We start from the raw sequence: 6,000 nt of genomic DNA on the forward strand, positions 1-6,000 counted from the left end.
AAGTTATTGTAAACAGGAAATATTCTATCACTGTTCTAAATGGAAAGTCAATGCCTTTACCATAAATAGAAACCCTAAGAAACAAGCAAAAACAAAACAAAAACAGGGACAACAAAACAATGGAATTAAATTCTATTTGTGTGCTGTCACCTGCATAAAGAGCCCCAGATTTGGGTTGTCTTGGTTGTAAAAGGAAAGACCAAGTAAGGGGAGTTGAAGTCAGATTAGCCCAAAAGTGAATGGGAGACCCGTGATGTCCATGAAGTGTTGCGGGGTCACCTTGATTATAGCCCAAGCAGAGAGAGGGAAAGGAAGGAGAAGCGAACAGAGTTTGGGCCCTTGGACAAGAAGTCATTCATGTAACCAGGAAACACCTCCCCAAAGCCAGAGTCAACCTCCCTTGCAGGTGGGCCCCTCATGGTCCCTCGGAGGCTTGGCCAGGAGCCCTTGGCAGGACAAGCCACCTTGGGTGTGGGACAAGCTTTGCTGGTGACCAGCTGTACAACCCTGGGCTGGATTCCTTCTGTACAACTGGAGTGCTAATGGCTGTGTGCAAAGAATGTCAGAAGACAGCAGGAAGTGGTTGAGCAGCTGTATGCCTGAGCATTGTAACCTCCCAGGGGCATGTTTCTGTTGGGAGAAAAGCTGAGTGTTGGGAGAGAATCTGAGGCAGGGCTTGCATGTCTGCTAGACTTGCTGGCTCCTTGCTTCTAGCACTCCCGTTATCTCAAGCAGCCATATGTTTCTCATTCACTTGATACACTGTTTCCTTTCAACCCCCACATCCTTACCACCTGTTTGTTTGAGCACCAATGAATAGTGTGGGCTCCCAGAGCTCGGAGACTTCACAGCCTCCACACTGGGGATGGGCCCGTGGTCCCCTTTCTCTCTCAAATTGTCTTTTTCTCATTCCTTTGACTCCATTGGACTTCATCGCCCCCACGACCTGGTGTTGGGTTTGATCACCCCAACATCTTTCTTCCCAGAACTGGCATCTTGGAAGGTCCTTGGCCACTAAAGACAGTAATGATGATAAAAGCAGCCCCTCTTGTCGCCACTGTGCTAAGCATAGCACTTTGCAGGCATCATCTCCTGAGATCCTGAAGTACTATCACTGTCCCTTTGCACAGATGGGGATGTAGGTTCAGAGTGGTTGGGGGAGAAGGTGTATCCAGGCAGAGAAACAGATCTGGGGGAACTTGATTCTCAGAGGGGACATTAGGAGAAGGGGAAGCTGGGGCTGGAGACTCTCCAGGAAGATGGGGCCACAGAGATGCTTTGCCCAGGACCCAGCGTTGCCCTGGTCAGCCCTGCTCAGATGAGGTCCAACCAGGTGGCTGTGTTCCCAGCCCAGCACCTCCACCTGTGAGTGAGGGTCGGTCATTGCTGTGATGATGGTGATATATCACAGAATGTTCCTCGTAGCATTATTGTGAGGCAGAGAGTGCCAGCCCACTCAGGCACAGGGCGTGGTTCTGGGGGCACATCTGTCTTTCTCTCTTGACCTCTAGATCTACTAAGCACCATGCAACACCCCCACTCTAAGCATACCCCCACAGGGTCCCCAGCCCAACCTTGCGCCCCTTTTCCCAGAGTCGCCCAACCCTGGCCTCTCTCTGGCATCTCAGGGCCCAGGCACAGCCCTTCTGTAGGCCCTGGAAGGGGCACATCCCCAGCCCTGGGTTTGAAACCTGGAAAATACTTTCTTCCAAGAGAGCTCAGGAGGGCCAGGTCATGTCTGGGTCTGTTCTCTCCGCTGGCCCCAGGAGTGCCCTCTGGAGTGCCACCTCTGGTTGTACTGTGGGCTGGGGTCTGGGAGTGTGTGCATGTTTGGGTGTGTAAATCTGCATGTATGCATCTGTGCGTCTGAGTGTCTGTGTCTGTGATAATGTCTCTGTGTAGCTATCTCTGGGTGGCCCTGTGTTTTTCTCTATCTTTGTATGCATTTGGGTGTCCTTTCTTCCTGAATGAGTGTGTGTTGGTTGTGCAAATCTGTGTTTGTGTTTCTGATTGTGTAATGTGTGTGTCTCTGGCATGTGTGCCCCCTGTGGGAGTGTCTGTGTATACCTGGCTTCTGTATCTTTGTGTATGCGTTGAGGTGTGTGCATGTGAATTTGCTTCTCCTTTGGGTGTCCCTGATTTTGTCTGTATTTGTGTGTTTATGTTTCTCATAGTGTCTGTGTTCTACGTCTGATTCTCTGCCTCTAGGTCTGTGCCAGTGTGTGTGTGTGTGTGTGTGTATGTATGTGAGCGCGTGCGTGCGCACGTGGGTGTCCATTGTGTGTAGAGTCAGCCCTGTGGGGCTGTGTCTCATGGTCCTGTGTGTGTATCTGTGTCCTCCTGGTGTGTGTGTTTATGTGCCTGTCCATGGGCCATACTCCTGAGTGCCCAGGTGAAGCTGGGGCGGTTCTGTGCCACTGTGTCTCTGTGCTTGTGGTATCTGTTTATTTCCCTGTGAGTTTCTGGGCTTGTGCACCTCGGAAGTTGGCAGTCACAGAGAGGCCTCGCCAATGCTGACCTCCAGGGGTGGGTGAGAAAGGGACAGTATGTGCTTCTCTCATCTCCAGGCTGGGCCTTTTCTGCCCCTGCTTTTCTGAGCTTCTGGTGGCCCCCTGGTGGTCCCTCTTAGGCCCCAAGGAGGGATGGCATGAAGGGTCAGGACACAGGACTCCAGGCCAGGGGTGTGGGGAGGACTCTGGGTCGCCGGAGAGAGTTATACTGAAAGAAGGAAGATTGTCTGTTGGGGGAGGATTCCGGGCTGTAGGGAGCCTGGGCCCTGGGAGGGTGAATGAGTGGGGTCCTCTAGGAAGGCCTCGGGGACAGAGCTCCTGGGTCACTCAGAAGGTCTGATGTGTAGGTGCCTACAGGGGATAGCTAGGGGCAGGGGTCCTAGGCCCCAGGCAGGGCTAGAGAGTGCTGGGTGCCCAGAGGCTGAGGCCCTCACTCACACATGCCAGGTTTAGGCTGGGGCACAGGTGCACATGGACACTACTGGGGGACACAAAGGACCATTGGGTTGGGGAGGCAGAGGTGGTCTGGCAGGCAAATATAGTCCCCAAGCCAAGGCTGACCACTCTGGATATCTGCCCTGCTCCGGCCTTCCTGGGGCCTCACTCCAGGGCACAGGCAGGTGCCTGGAGCCACATGGAGCACACCTCCTGGACCCCTGTGTCCTGGCCATTGAAGGGTGCCTAGGGCTACCCTGAGAAACTGGTGCCAGGAAGGAGAATCTGGTCCCAAGATATTTCAGGTTGTGGATTAGGGAGAGCTACAGAGGGAGGGCATTTAACATAGGTTCATTCCCAGAATAAATGCTCCACACAGGGTATTGTTGAAATTAGTATTTTATTACCTGGAACTCCAATCTGCATACTCACCTGGGAAATTCTAAAGACACAGAGAGGACTTGGAGGAAGCAGAGTAACTGAATTTAATTTAAAAGAACAAAAACAGGCCAAGTGCAGTGGCTCACGCCTGAAATCCCAGCATTTTGGAAGGCTGAGGCGGGTGGATCATCTGAGGTCAGGAGTTCAAGACCAGCCTGGCCAACATGGTGAAACTCTGTTTCTACTAAAAATACAAAAATTAGCTGGGCATGGTGGCAGGCACCTGTAGTCCCAGCTACTCAGGAGGCTGAGATGGGAGAATGGCTTGAACTTGGGAGGTGGAGGTTGCAGTGAGCCAGGATTGCGCCACTGCACTCCAGCCTGGGCAACAAGAATGAAACTCTGTCTCAAAAAAAAAAAAAAAAAAAAAAAAAGAAAGAAAGAAAAAGAAAAGAAAAACATTGGAATTGTGGCACTCCTGATACTTTTCCAAATCAATCCTCCCAATGTCCCATCATCACCCCGCCCTAGTGGGGAGACTGAAGTGGCCAGGGATTTGCCAAAGGTGCCAGTCGGTTCCGAGTTCACTGCTGATTACATCTGACCAAGCTCCTTTTCCGAAGTCCACCTTGTTTAATCTTTCCAGTGACTGTTTTCGGCAGCTCCGGGACAAACTCCACCTGGTTAAGGATAAGGGAAATCCACAGTGACTTAGTCCTGTTGTCATTTCCTACCAATTCCCTACCCTCCTCCTCTGCCCCTCCACAGTCTCCCACACAGGCTGATACCATATGGTGGCCTTAATGGAATCCACCGAGTGTGTCAGGTTCTCCCCTTGGCCCCTTGAAGGTGGATGTAGCCATGTGATTTGCTTTGACCCAAGAGCTGTGAGTGGAAGTGAAGCGTGTCACTCAAGACAGAAGAGTTGGGAGCCACTGAGACTGGCCACCCTCTCCTCCATCTCTTAGAGAAGCTGACAGATGGAGGCTGCTCCTTTATCCTGTTGGTGGATGAGGGGACGTGAAGCACAAGGCCCAGCAGAGCCATGGTGGACGTGCCGCATGAGCAGGATAAGAACCTTCAGTGTTGTAAATTTCCATTGTCTGGGGCTGTCCACTGTACCTACAGTGATATCTAGCCCGTCATAGCAGGCATGCACCATCTATTTCATGCTCTGTGAAGCAGACTAGCCTACCCTCAGAACATGAACTTGTTGTCAGACACACACAGCTTTCAGTTTCAGCCCTGCCTCTTAATGACTGCAACCTCGGGCATTTAACTTTGAGTCTCTGAGCCTCAGTTTTGTTTATGTAAAATGGTTTGCTATGCTATCTCAGGTTGAGGAGAGGATTTAATGAAATAAAAATCCATGTAAAGCATTGAGCCCAGGGCTTGGCACACACCGTGAGTACTCAATCAATGTTAGCCATGTAACTTCATAATGTGTATTGATTGTCAATAGACAATGCAGCAAAGTATTACAAAGAAGGAAGTGTTAACTTTTTGGCATATGTATCTCTTTGCACTTTATTTTCAAACAGATAATACCACATATACTTTTTCACAGTATGCTTTTTTCTCTTAATATGTGTTGAGATATATGTTAAATACAAGAAAACTGCATCATTATTTTAAATTGCATGATAATATTCAATTTTATGAAAACCTTATTCATTTCTGTATTGTTTAACTTTTTGTAGGTTGCACAAGGCATTGAATTAAAATAATCAGAATGCATTGCATTCATAATATCATTCCATTAATTTTTGTTATATGTATGTATATATATTTTGAGTTGCAAAACAGAACATATTTCTTCCTATGAATCATGTTAGAAAAAGTTTGGATGCTGCCGATTTGGATTTCTTTTTTAATTTTTACAGGATTATAAATAACCTTTTTAAAAATATCCTTGGGCACTTGTCTGATTTTTGTCTTTAGGTTAACATGCCAGCAATGATTCCTTTTGGGTTTGTGACACAAGATAGCAATTTCCATCCATATAAATCAACTATGCCATCCCATCCCTAAACCAAATTCCTTCTTCTGCAGAAGAAAAAGCCAGTACTGTGACTGCCTAAGCTTCCCCTTGCACAGCCACCCTATGAGACGTGGGGCGGGAGCACTGGGAGCTGTTCAGGGGCACCAGACCCCTTGCATCTGCCTTCACTCACTTTCCTTGGGGATGTGCATGAGACTGTCACTGACTTTACATGCTGCTGCAGCTCCTTGGTCAGGTGGGCCTTGTCACGGTGTGTCTAGAAGTGGGTTCCTTCTGGTGGGATCTTGGTCTTGCTGACTTCAAAATTGAAGCCACGGACCTTTGCAGCAAGTGTTATAGCTCTTAAAGGTGGCACTGACCCAAAGACTGAGCAGCAGCAAGATTTATTGTGAAGAGCAAAAGAACAAAGCTTCCACAGCGTGGAACGGGACCCTAGCAGGTTACCACTGCTGGCTGGGGTGGCCAGCTTTTATTCCCTTATTTGCCCCTGCCCACATCCCGCCGATTGGTCCATTTTACAGAGTGCTGATAGGTGCATTCACAATCCCTTAGCTAGACACAGAGTGCTGATTGGTGCGTTTTTACAGAGGGCTGATTGGTGCATTTACAATCCTTTAGCTGGACACAGAGCACTGATTGGTGCATTTACAATCCTTTATCTAGACAGAAAAG

Source organism: Pongo abelii, chromosome 8 (genome assembly GCF_028885655.2).
Source record: "Pongo abelii isolate AG06213 chromosome 8, NHGRI_mPonAbe1-v2.0_pri, whole genome shotgun sequence".
Taxonomy (NCBI): Eukaryota; Metazoa; Chordata; class Mammalia; order Primates; family Hominidae; genus Pongo; species Pongo abelii.